Below are 13285 nucleotides of genomic sequence, written 5' to 3'. Positions count from 1 at the left end.
AAAACCTACCACACAGGGGATAAGATCACATTCCACCAGGGCTGTATCTACCTCTACGGCATTTCTCAGAGGAGTCCCTACCAGGGACATCCTGGAAGCTGCTACCTGGAGCTCTGTACATACCTGCACCAAGCATTACCACCTGCCTTTCTTTTCTAAATCCAGAGTTTGATTTGCTACAGCAGTCTTGCAGGGCTTTAATAGCTGGCCTTAATGCTCTTTAACTACCTCCTCCCTTCCTTAGCTTTGGGAATCAACCCAAATGTGGTGACTGCAACAGTGAAACACGAGCATAGTACAGTTGTGTACACTTACCATAAATGTAGATATTTTGAGTCTATTCACTGTTGCAGTACTGGTTACCCCCCCCCCCCCTCCAGCCCCCTGACTTCCCTTGGCTCTACCTTTCCTTCTTGTTTGGTATATATTTTATCATGTGTATTTGCTTTTTGATGGGGATGTACCATACTATATAATTGCTTCCTATTGTGGGGGCACCTGATATCTGGGGCAAGAAAAACTGATGTAATGGCCTCAGCTGCATGTTTTATACCCCTGATGACCTGACGTCATGGAAGAAGCGACAGCATCCGACGCAGAAATCCGAAGACTCTGGTATTCAGACTGGCTGAGGGCTTCCTGCCGACAGGTTAACCAAATGTGATGACTGCAACAGTGAATACACTCTAACATCTACATTTATGATGTGTACACAACTGTACTTTAATGGTCTCTGATATCTGTCAGGGAATATCTTTGGGATTTTGAGATGTCTTCCTATTCCCATGTTGCAGTATTCTGCATATGGGTTTATCCCTTTAGTCTCACAGATGTAGGGCCAGTATTCAAAAGCTTTCAGTCTCTATATTGTGTATCAGACGTTAGGCAAGGTGGAAGAACGTGGGCCATAAAAGTGACATCAGCACGCACCAGCCCTTAGAACATTTCAGCCGCCATTCTTACGCCAGGTGTTCCTGCTACCACTGACGTCACAGTCGTTTTTGAGATATGTACCCCATTGGGGAACCTTTTTTCAGTCCTTCCTTTATTGTAACATTGTTTATTAGTGTCTTCCAGAAAAGGAAAGTGTCAGTGTGGATGCTAGATCCCTCCTAAGGATGCCTACGACAAGTGTTTTTTCTGTTTAGGTAGGGCTCATGACTTTAAGGCCTGCTTGATTTGCCAGGCGTTCATGCCGAAAACTCTGTGTAGCCGGTTGCACGTGTTAAATTTGTATCTTGAGAATCCATGCCTGAAGCTTCTCACGCTTAGAATGGAATGTCCGGCCGACGTCCCCCCAGAACCGCCTAAGTAGGTGGCCAGAGCTTTACGGCCTTCAACTTCTGCTGAGCCTCATCCACCCGACTCCCAGCCTGTGGACGACATAGGTCTGGTTTCAGGACTGCATTCTGGATCCACTTCTGCGGAGGTTGTGGGTACCTCTAAGGATACAGTACCATCCGCAGCCAAGAGCACGTCCACTGAGGCTATATTGGCACCGCTAGCCGATGGGGGGGGCAATGATTCATGAGAAGTTGGCAGCGACCTCTCCTCCTTTATAGTCCCTATTTTCTAGGAAGCCGGCCACCACTCCTTTAAAAAGAAGGGAGAAGAGAAAACATATTGCACCCTCTTCAGAAAGCATGCCTGACTGGTATACCTTCAGTCAGAACCTCTTTAGTGCCTTTATGGCATTGAGGCCCACATCTTTTTCCACCTCCACCCTTCCTCCTCTCCTAAGCCCTAGGCCCATGCATACAGACCAACCTCCTAGGGATGAGGAGGTCCTTTCAGACTCCTGAAGAATTCTCTCTCCTACAATTCACAACTTTCCTCTTTGGTATACTGATCCCCTGAGGAAGAGTCCTTGGATCCTGATTCCCCAGTGGAAGATTTAACTTTTAGTGAGACCATTAGCAGGATGAAGGAACATTTCAAATGGGATTCCTCAAATATCTGAGGTACAGAAGAGGTATTACGACCTCATTCAAATAGAAACACCTAGCCCATCTGCTGTTCCTCCCGTCCTCCCAGCTTTCTTAGATGCCTTTTTTTCGGCATCCACTAATCTTGACTCTTAGCCTCCTGGTCCACGCAGACCAGATAGGCAGTACAAAGTACCTGACAATGCTAAGCATCTGATAAAGTGCCCCCCCCAGCTGACCCAGCCACTATCTCTGTGGCCACTGACAAAGCCACCAAATTATTACCCACAACTACTATTCTCCCTCTTGACAAGGACAGCAAGACCATTGAGAGAATAGGGGAAAAAGATTTATATCTCTGCTACATTTGCCTTTAGAGCCACTAATGGTCAGACCCATATGGCTAAGTATAACCTATCTCTATTACAGTCTGCCACCAAACATTTGGCAGATATTCCAGATTCCCCTGCCAAAACAGCCTTGTCCTCCCTTCTGGCTCTTACATATCAAGTCACCAGACACTCCATTAGGTACAGCTATGATGCTACTGAATCCTGTGCTAGGTCAGCAGCATCAGAATCCACCCTACGCAGATATTCCTGGCTGCGCCTACAACCCCTGCCAGATGATTTTTAGGGCCAAGCTCATGGATGCGCCCCTGGATAATGCTGCGCTTTTTGGATCTAAAGTAGCCGACCTCTTTAAATGGCTGCACCTACAACCCCTGCCAGATGATTTTTAGGGCCAAGCTCATGGATGCGCCCCTGGATAATGCTGTGCTTTTTGGATCTAAAGTAGCCGACCTCTTTAAATCACTGCAACAAAAGGGCAAGGAGATGCAGGACCTCAAACGTCTCCTGGTCTCACCAATTCCTAAGCTCCACCAGAACTATCCTTCCAAAACACAATTTGTCAGGAAACAATCCCAGCTTAATCCCAGTGCCAGACCTCGTAAACACACCAGGAAACAACTTCTACGTCTAGAGCACCTTCTGTATCTAGCCAGAGGTCTTCTTTTCAGGACAGGGTTAATAGCATCTTGATTACCTGCCACCTCTGCTTCAAACCCACCTGCCTCTTATTGTTTCCCTCTGTGGACGCAGATCACCAAAGACAAATGGGTCCTGTCTATCCTTAGAGGGCTACTAAAGACCGACCTTGGAGACTCATCCTGGACCTTTCTTACCTCAAGACATCTGCAACAACTGGAAAGACTGCAGAAATACCTCACTAAAAGAATCACAGGCCTAAAGCAGATGCACTACACTGACCGCCTTAAACTCCAGCTATACATATCGTCTACTCAGAGGCGATTTCTGCTTAACATACAAGGCCATGTCAAACCCTGAGCTGTTGGACATGCTACACTTAAATCCCAATCCCTCAGAGCCACACGCTTTAGAGATCTAAACCTTATCACAATAAACAAAACCTGCTGGAGGGATAGGTTCCTGACCCAGAGACTCCCCAGACTTTGGAATAGATTGCCCATACATGTCAAGCAGATTGCCTCTTTGGCCCTCTTCAAAAGGGACCTTGACTATTGGATGGGGATCACGTCAGTCGCCCTGCTAGACAGGGGTCCAGGGAAGTAAATAGTGTGGGAAGAAATCGCCAGGGAATTTTTATGGCTAGGCTTGTATAGGCCCTATGGCTGATAGCCTAGTACCAATAGCCTAGTACCAACCTATGAACATGACCTGGCTCTCTCCTCCCATGTGTAAGGGCATTCCCTGTTCCCCTTCACAACAACTGCCCCTCTTACAAACAAGTACTGCCTGCAGACATTACTAGACCAAGGCACTCCACAGTCAGTCAGTCCCCCCCGCAAAGGAAAATGTTTTTATTCAAGGGTCTTCTTTGTCCCCAAAAAAGATGGACCATGGAGACCCTTCTTGGACCTTTCCTACCTCAATCTCTTCCTAAAGATACCCACCTTCAAAATGCTCACCCTGCCTACCCTTTTTCCCCTGATTACTCCACAGGGATTCATGGCTACTCTAGACTTAAAGGATGCCTACCTCCACATCCCTATCAAACCCTCCCACAGGAAATACTTAAGATTCTTGGTGGGCTCCTCTCATTGGCAATTTTTATGCCTTGCCTTTTGGTCGTTCCACTGCTCCCAGAGTCTTTACCAAATGTTTGGCTTCTGTGGTAGCCTACGCCAAGACAAAAGGGATACAGATATCCCCCTACCTACATGACATGCATGTCCAGGCCCCCAACCAACAAATACTACAAGATCGCCTTCACCTGGTGATCTTATTGCAGTCCCTGGGATTCCAGATAAATCTGCCTCCAGGCAACGCAGGAGATTGTCTTCCTGGGGTGCAGAATAAGAACAGACCTCAGGGAGGCTTTCCTGCCACCCCCAAAGGTGTGCTACCTGTTAAGACCACCTTCTCCAGGTACTCCAATCGACCCACTTAACTTAGACAGTACCTGAAACTCTTGGGTTACATGGCAGCTGCAATACCCATGCTACCTTTAGCAAGGCTCCACATGAGGCAGCTGCAGTGGTACCTTCACTCAATCTGGAAACAACACTGCCAGCCCTTGGAACATGCTGTACCACTTCTTCCCTACTTAAAAAAAGGAGGTACTTTGGTGATGGGACCAGGTACAAAGAAACCCAGGACTCCCACTACAACCCAACCTGGGCTGGGAAGCTACTCTAGGGCTAAGATAGGTGCAAGGCTTGTGGCCAGATCACCTAAAATCAAAACACATCAATGCCAGAGAAATGAGGACAATTCTGCTAGCCCTACAGGCATTCCAGCCTTTCCTCCTACAGGGGACTCTTCTGATATATACATCAATACAACCATACTGTGATATATCAACAAGCAAGGGGGGGGACCAAGTCCTACCTGCCATGCAGGCTAGCTCTCTCGGTTTGGGAGTTGGCTACCTCACAGGGAACCACTAGCCAGAATGCACATGCAAAAGTCACAGTGGTATCTAAAAAAATGTATGGTCTCAGCACCAACATCCTCTAGAGCAAGAAATCACTCTTCTGCCCTGCGCATAGTCAGAATTAAAATGGTGGCTTCAGCAAGTCCAGCTTGAATCCAGGCCTTCCGCTGCAGCTACCTCTCCCAAACCAGTTCATGCATATGGATGCTTCAGACTTAGCATGAGGAGTCACAATGGCAAGCTATGTGGTAGTGAAAGCCTTCTTTCCACTCCTACAACCAGATGTCCTCCAAATAATAGACAACACCACAGTTATGTGGTACCTCAAAAAGCAGGGAGGGACAAAAGCGTACCACTTTTGCAGACTAACCTTACTAATCTGGGACCCAGCCTCACAACACAACTTGTCCCTGCAGGCATCCTACACCCCCCCCCCCCCATCCCCTCCCAGGACAACAAACAAGCAGACCTTCTCAGCAGGACATCCTCTCCAAATCACGAATGGATTCTGGACAGGAATGTCTTTCTAGATATTGTCCACCGGTGGGGCATACCTCAAGTAGATTTGTTTGCCTCCCCCAGAACAGACAACTGCAAACCTTCTCCTCCAAGACGTACTCCCCACTAGCTTGCAGAGTAGACGCATTCAGCATTTAATGGAAGGGAATGTTTCTATATGCCTTTCCTCCCTTCCCATTTATTCAAAAAGTCCTTCTGAAAATCAGGAGAGACTAACCAGAAATCTTGTTGGTGACCCCTACTGGCCAAGGCAGGAGTGGTACCCCCTACTTCTCAATCTAGCCAAGGACAATCACCACAAGTTACCACAGAAGGTGGGCCTTCTGACGCAACAAAAGGGAACCCTCCTCCACTGACACTGTGAGTGATAAACTTCTAATTCCCTTCAGGCGCCACGACTCGAAGATCTGCTTTCAGTCCTGAGGGAGGCCAGGAAACCTACTACAGGAAAATCTTATTTAGCTAAATGGGAGACTTTTTCAAAATGGTGTCTGAGCAAGGGCAGGGATCCATGCATCGCAGATCCCCCCCCTTAGTTCTTGCCCTTTGTTTATCAACTAGTAAAGGGGAGACTTTTTCTTACTCTTCAGTGAAAGTCTACTTTTCAGCAATTTCAACATGCCTGCCACTAGTCCTTCCCCTACTAGCCAGGCTTGATGTGAAGCTATTTTATAAAAGGAGTCTTGCACATCCGACCACTAAGAAAACCCATCCCACCACCATGGGACCTAAACTTCATCCTGGAAAAACTAACCCAGTTTCCATTTGAACCTGCTAGTATGGGTACTTTGCAAATGTCCACATGGAAGACTGTCTTGCTAGTGGCTATAACTTCAGCCAGAAGGGTGTCTGAATTACAGGCCCTAATTGCCTGCCCTCCATACACTACCTTCCACAAGGACAGGGTAACACTAGAAACTATAACCCTTCCTTTATGCCGAAGGTGGTCAATGATCTGTCCTTAAACCAGTCTATTCATCTTACCCACCTTCTACTCCTCTCCTACCAATGAAAGCGAGAGAATACTCCACTCCCCGGATGTTCACAAACAGCTAAGGTTTTACCCAGACAAAACAAAATCCATAAAAAAATCCAGTCAGCTCTTAGTTTCCTTCCACCCTAGGGCAAGGCAATCTCCAAGTAAACAATTGTATGTTGGATTAGAAAAGCTGTTTGCGTATGTTATTCACACCCTGGCAATAAACTCCCACAGGGAGTTAAAGCTCACTCCACCAGAGCAGTGGCAGCCTCCAAGGCCGCCTTAAAAGGCTTGGACACTGCTTCCCCATAGTAGAAGCAGCCACATGGTCCACCATTCACACTTTCATCAAACACTACAAGTTAGACGTTGTCTCCAGAGCACGTGCAGGATTTGCCAGAGCAATCCTGCAGGGCTTTGTGGAATCGGCCTCTCCTACCACCTCCCTTCCTTCAAACTAAGCTGTGGTTCTCTTTCACACCAGCAGTACTGCAAACATAGGAATAGAAAGACATAGAATAGTTGTATAAAATCTTACCATAACCGTAGATGTCCTTCTGTTATATGTTGCAGTATTCCTTCCCAACCACCTTAACCCCCTTATCCTTTTTCCTTACTCATTATGATCTGTCTTGGGTCTTTTGGGGGTTGTACCCTACCTTGGGATCAATTTAAACACACAATTGCCTCTTGACCCTGTGACTGACATCACTAGCTACTCTACTCCAGCTGGGCTTTCAAAGTGTTCTTCGTGTTTCACTGTTGCAGTCATCACACTTGGGTTATTTGCCTACAGGTAACCCTTAGTCGGCCCGAATACCAGAGACTTGGTATTTCTGCATCGGTTGCTGTTGCTTCAGGAATGACGTCAGGTGTATAAAAACAGGCAGCCGACGCCATTACATCAGTCTTTCTTGCCGAGGAGCCAGAAGCAGTTCGCACGAGTGTTGGTCAGCCACTACCTGAGTTTTTGTTTCCAAAATTGCATCATCCTGAAGTCTTCTAAAGCTAAGTATACCATTGGGGATCCTTTTTTCTTGCTCTAACCGATGTCAGAAAAAGTTAACAATTGTCTCACCTGTGGAAAGCAAATACCACAACGAGATTTCCATTCTTACTGCGTCACGTGTTTAGGCCCAGACCATGACATACCTCGCTGTCGATTTTGTGCTTTGTTCAGCGCCCAAACTATTCGTGGTCGGGCCCTTATTGTAGCTAAATACTTTCATTCTCTATCTCTGTATTCAGAAATTGCTTTAATAAGCCATCCGACTACGGATCTTCTGAAAAAACATAAGGATAAAGACAGAGACAGACTGCATAGGTCCAAAACTGCCGATGCTTCCGTTAAGCTAGTCACCAGTTCACCCGGTATTCAGTGAGGCACTTTCTCAGGCCCCGATGCCTGCTTCGATGGATTCGCAGGCCGCTATGGAGACCCATTTGGAGTCCAGTATGCCGCAATACTTTTTTTTTTATTACAGAACCCGCGGATGTCTCTACCTTGGATGGGTCTGGAGCCACTGTGCAGGCACCGACATCTGAGGAAGTTCTTTGCATTACTGATATTCAACCCAAACCGGCAACTTCTTTCATGTTTTCAGTTCTTTCTAAAACTACCGAGTTTCTAAGGCCAAGAATACGAGCTACACCTAAAAAACCGACGACCCAAACCTAAGCGCCTGCTTCCTTGCCACAATCACAAATGCTTAAAATGGCAGTAGACCCGATCATGCTGATTAGGGGAAAAAAAAGATACCTGTCCCCAGCAGCCTTGACTGACCAAGAGTCTAATGACTCTGAGGTTTCAGAATATGAAGACATGCCTTTATCTGCATATGAGGATTCAGATGGAGGAGTTCATTCCTTCTGCTTACTCTCAAGAGGATTTTTCTTTTGGTGAAACCCTGCATACTTTTGAGAGAGTATTTCCACTGGGAATGCCAGGATTATCCTCAGTCAAAAAAGAGACTCAAGGAATTTTTAGATTTGCCACAGCACGGACCCTTGGCTATCCCTGCTGTTTTGGATGTTGTGAAGGATGTCTTCATGGAATCTAGTCTAACTCCTGGTACTTTACTGCTCCAAGGAAACCAGACCGGTACTACAGAGTCCCTGACACTCACAAATTTCTTTCAGAAATCCTACTGCTGATCCAGGTTATCTCCAAAGGGCTTAAAGGAATAAAAGCAACTACAGCTAAGAATCCCACCCTTTCGGACAGGGATTCCAGAGCTTTAGACAGATGGGGGTAAGAAAGTATATACCTCTGCAACTCTCGCCATTAGAGCATTGAATTGTCATTTCCACATGCTGAAATACCAGCAGCATACTATGGAACTTGAGCAAAAATTATCTGCTTTTCCTGACTGTGCAGAAAATAAAGAATTACAGGCGCTTATGCATTCTGCAAGCCAAGTCAGAAAACATACCCTGCAATTGACGCCCTAGAAGCATCTTGCAGAGCAGCAGTGACAGGTTGTGTACTTAGAAGGCATGCTTGGCTTAAGGTGCAGACCTTGCCAGACCATGTCAAATCAAAATTACTGAATGCTGCTTTGAGCAAAGGCAATCTATCTGTTTGGCACCAAAGCAGAAGAGGTTCTAAGAAAGATAGAAGAAAAGGCTAAGTCTATGCAGACAGTCAAAGATTTTTTTTTACAAGTGCAGCCTCCACGATTCAGGAGGCATTGCCCCTCTAAGCATTAATCCTTTCCAGCCCCCTCAAGGCTATCTCAAACTAGACCCAGGGGAAACTGGACCCCCCCCCCCAGACTACAGTCTCAGGGTATGCAGAGATCACCGCAATGGAGTACCTCCACTTCTAAACAGGGAGTGCTAAGCCACTCCCTTAAGGAAAGCATTCACAATGACCTCTACTCTTCATCTCTGCCCAATTGCTTGTGCCCCTAGGAGGAAAACTTGCTCACCATGCAAAAAATTGGACCTCCATCATCAAAGACTGATGGGTCCTCAACATAGTTTCCCAGGGGTACAAATTTTATTTCCACACGCTGCCAACCCCAAAAGGGTTCCCAGACCTTCCACCAAACCAATAGGCAGAGGCACAAAACCAAGTTCAGTCCCTGCTCTCTATAAGGGCAATTTAGCCTGTTCCTGCAGAACAGATAGGTCAAGGGTTTTATTCCAGACTTTTCCCAGAAAAGAGGGCACATGGCGCCCAATCTTAGATCTTTCCATTCTAAACATCTTCCTGGTGGTACCAAAATTCAAAATGCTCACCCTTCAGCAGCTTCTCCCTATGCTGTCAAAAGATACCTGGTTAGCCACCCTAGACCTAAGGGAAGCCTATCTGCACATCCCTATCAGGGACTCGTGCAGGAGATACCTACGATGTTCTTCGTGTTTCACTATTTCAGTTATTACATTTGGGTAATCCTGCTGGCAGGTTGCTCTCAGTCTGCCTGAATTCCAAAGTCTTGGGTCCTGCGTCTGTTGCTGTCACCTCTTCCCTGACGTCAGGTCGTCAGGGGTATAAAAGATGCAGACAACGCCATTTTCTTCAGTCTTTCTTTCCACGCGGTGCCCGAAGCAGAACCAGTTTGCAAATGCCAGTCAGCCGACTCCTGAGATTTCCGTGTTTGAGTTTCAGATCCAAAGTCTTCATTAAAAGCTATGTACCCCATTGGGGAAACTTTTTTTCTTGCTCCAGACCGATGTCAGAAAAAGTGGGAAGCAAATACCTCATAGGGACTTTCATTCTTACTGTATTCCTTGCCTAGGCCCTGACCACGATGTTTCAAATTGTCCGGTTTGTGCTAGATTTAACCAACGCACAAAAGTTTATGGAGTCAACATTGTCACAGCCTAGAAACAATGATTCCTCTCATTCCCTGCCTACAACAGGAGTTTCTTTGGTGGGCAGAGACATGTCACCAAAACAAAGGACTGTTATTCACTCTACCCCCTGCCACCCAAACCCTAACTACAGACGCATCATACTATGCTTGGGGGGCCCACCTGGCAGGGAGATGCATTCAGGGCAAATGAAGCCCAAACCAAATGCATCTGCATATCAACCAGAAAGAAATGCTAGCTGTTCAGAATGCTTCGACAGCCTTCAAGGACTTACTTCATCCAGGACAACTACTGATAGACTGACAACACCACAGTTATGTGGTACATAAACAAGCAGGGGGGTACACATTCCTACCCCCTTTGCAGACTAGCCATGGCCTTGTGGAACACAGCCTTGACTTACCAAATACATCTCCAAGCTCAGTTCTTGTCAGGAAAGAAAATACTCTGGCAGACGACCTAAGCAGAAATCTTATGGACCCACAAGAATGGAAACTGGATCCAGAAATCTTCAGCATCTTAACACAGAGGTGGGGGAGCCCAGACAGATCTATTCGCATCTCCCCAAAATTATCAGTTGGACAAATTTTGCACAAGAGCTCATCACAAAAAAGCATGGGAAGTAGATGCTCTGTCCTTCAGCTGGAAAAACCTATCAAGCTATGCCTTTCCCCCTCTGCCTCTTTTCTCCAAGGTCTTACTAAGTTAGACCGGAAAAACAAAACATGATCCTAATTGCTCCGGACTGGCCTTGCCAGCACTGGTACCCTCTTCTAAGGAACATGTCACATCTTCCTCCATGGTACTTGCCTCAAATACCTCATCTACTGTCTCAGCAGAACTATCAAATTCTGCACACTGCTCCAAACTCTGAACTTTACAGCATGGCTAATCAAGTAATTATTCAAACCACACCTCTCAGTAAATCTGTGATGGATGTTATTTTGGAAGCCAGAAGGTCTAGTACCAGAAAATCTTATACTGATAAATGGAAGAGATTTTGTGGTTGGAACCAAGCGCAAGGAATAGACAAAGCAAAGCCCAATATTCCTCAGATTTTACAATATTTAATTGAGTTGCTTGACAAGGGCCTATCTTTTTCTTCAATAAAAATCCATGCCTCTGCCATCTCGGCTCATTACAACACAGAGCCTCCTTTCTGTTCTCATCCACTGCTTAAGCAGTATCTTAGAGGGGCCAAAAATTTAAGGCCTCCCAGAAGAGCACCAACTCCTGCATGAGACCTCAATTTTGTACTGGAAAAACTCACCCTGCCTCCTTTTGAAGCAGCAGCTACTGCGGATATAAAATTTCTATCTTGGAAAACTACTTTTCTTTTGGCAGTCACTTCAGCAAGAAGGGTTTCAGAACTACAGGCTCTCATGGCAGTGGAGCCTTTCATTATATTTTACCCGGACAGAGTGTCCCTCAGGACCAATCCTTCTTTTATGCCTAAGGTGGTATCCAGTGTGGCTCTTAACCAGACCATTCACCTGCCAACATTTTACCCAAATCTGCAAGACAAGGGGGAGCGGATTCTGCATTCATTGGATGTACACAGACAACTAAGATTCTACTTACAGGACCAAATCTCTAAGATAGGCTGACCAACTACTGGTAGAATTTGCTGCAGGAGCAGAGGGGAAGGCTAGAGCAAAGCAGACTATTTCTAAATGGATAAGCCACTGCATTAGTTTCCGCTATTTGCACCATGGTAAACCTTTGCCCAAGGGGATCAGATCACATTCCACCAGGGCTGCTTCTACTTCAGCAGCTTTTCTCAGAGGGGTTCCAACCAAATATATTCTAGAAGCTGCTACTTGGAGCTCTTTCTTACCTTCACAAAGTATTGTCATTTACATCTCTTCTCCAAATCCAGGGCAGGCTTTGCCACTGCAGTCCTGCAGGGCCTTATAGCCGCTCCTAATGCTGTTTAGCTCCATCCTCCCATCCATAGCTTTGGGATTCTACCCAAATGTAATGACTGCAACAGTGAAACATGAAGAGCATAGTACAGTTGTGTGCACTTACCCTTACCATAAATGTAGATGTTAGAGTGTATTCACTGTTGCAGTCAGGGTTACCCACCCGCCATCCCCCATTCTATATCTTTTCTATCACGGTCAAAATGCATTGATATATTTACGGTTTACTTGGAGATGTATATATCTATATGCTCCCCATTTGTGGGGGGCACCTGGCATCTGGGGCAAGAAAAACTGAATAAAATGGCATCTGCTGCATGTTTTATATAGAGGAGACAGCAACCGACATAGGACCCAAGACTTTGTTATTCAGGCCGACTGAGGGGAACCTGCCAGCAGATTACTCAAATGTAATGACTGCAACAGTGAATACACTCTAACATCTACATTTATGGTGAGTGTACACAACTACTTTTTTCAAACACGGGCGGGCTACAAGCTGAAAGTACACACCAGCGAATACATATAACATATACATATTCAGACTTTGATTTTTCCTACCAGAAAACTTTGGAAGGCTGCGTTCAGATAATTTATGTTTCAGGTAATTGACATTGAGATAATTGAAAATGTTAAGTTGTCCATCTCACCTTCGTTCTTGCTGTTTGGGTTTGGAGCCGATCCCCGGCTCCGACTCAGCTGTCTTCTATAGCTCGAGAGCTGTTGACTAGCTCGAGGCTACCCCTTATCCCAGCATACCCAGCGTCCGCTACCCAGATCTCATTTGCCGCTTCAGCTGCGAGGTTGCTTCCTTACTGGCTCAGGCTTAGTATAGTTTTTTCTATTAATATATTTATTCTTGAAAGTTTGTCAAGTATTTGTTTATTTTTTGTCTAGATAATATTCCTTTATCCCTTATCGCATTCTTGTGTATTTTAGCTTTGTTGGCCGTCACTCTGTAACTCGCAGGCCTTCTGTTCCCTTGAAATCGTTTAAATTGGAGAGCCCCCCCCCCTGCCAGGATAGCCGTTTAAATTAGAGGCTTTCCTTCTATTCCTTAACTGTAACAAAAAAAAAAAAAAAATCTGTTTGTTGTTTTTTGTTCAGCTTTTTATTATTATTGTTGTGGTTGTTGTTACTATGTCTAAAGATACCAATGTATCTGGCTTCAAAAAGTGTGAATCATGCTGTCAGAAAAT

The sequence above is a fragment of the Protopterus annectens genome, chromosome 8.part0, assembly GCF_019279795.1.
Source record: "Protopterus annectens isolate FY-2018-M chromosome 8.part0, PAN1.0, whole genome shotgun sequence".
Classification (NCBI taxonomy): Eukaryota; Metazoa; Chordata; order Ceratodontiformes; family Protopteridae; genus Protopterus; species Protopterus annectens.
Note: the sequence above shows the minus strand (reverse complement) of the source record.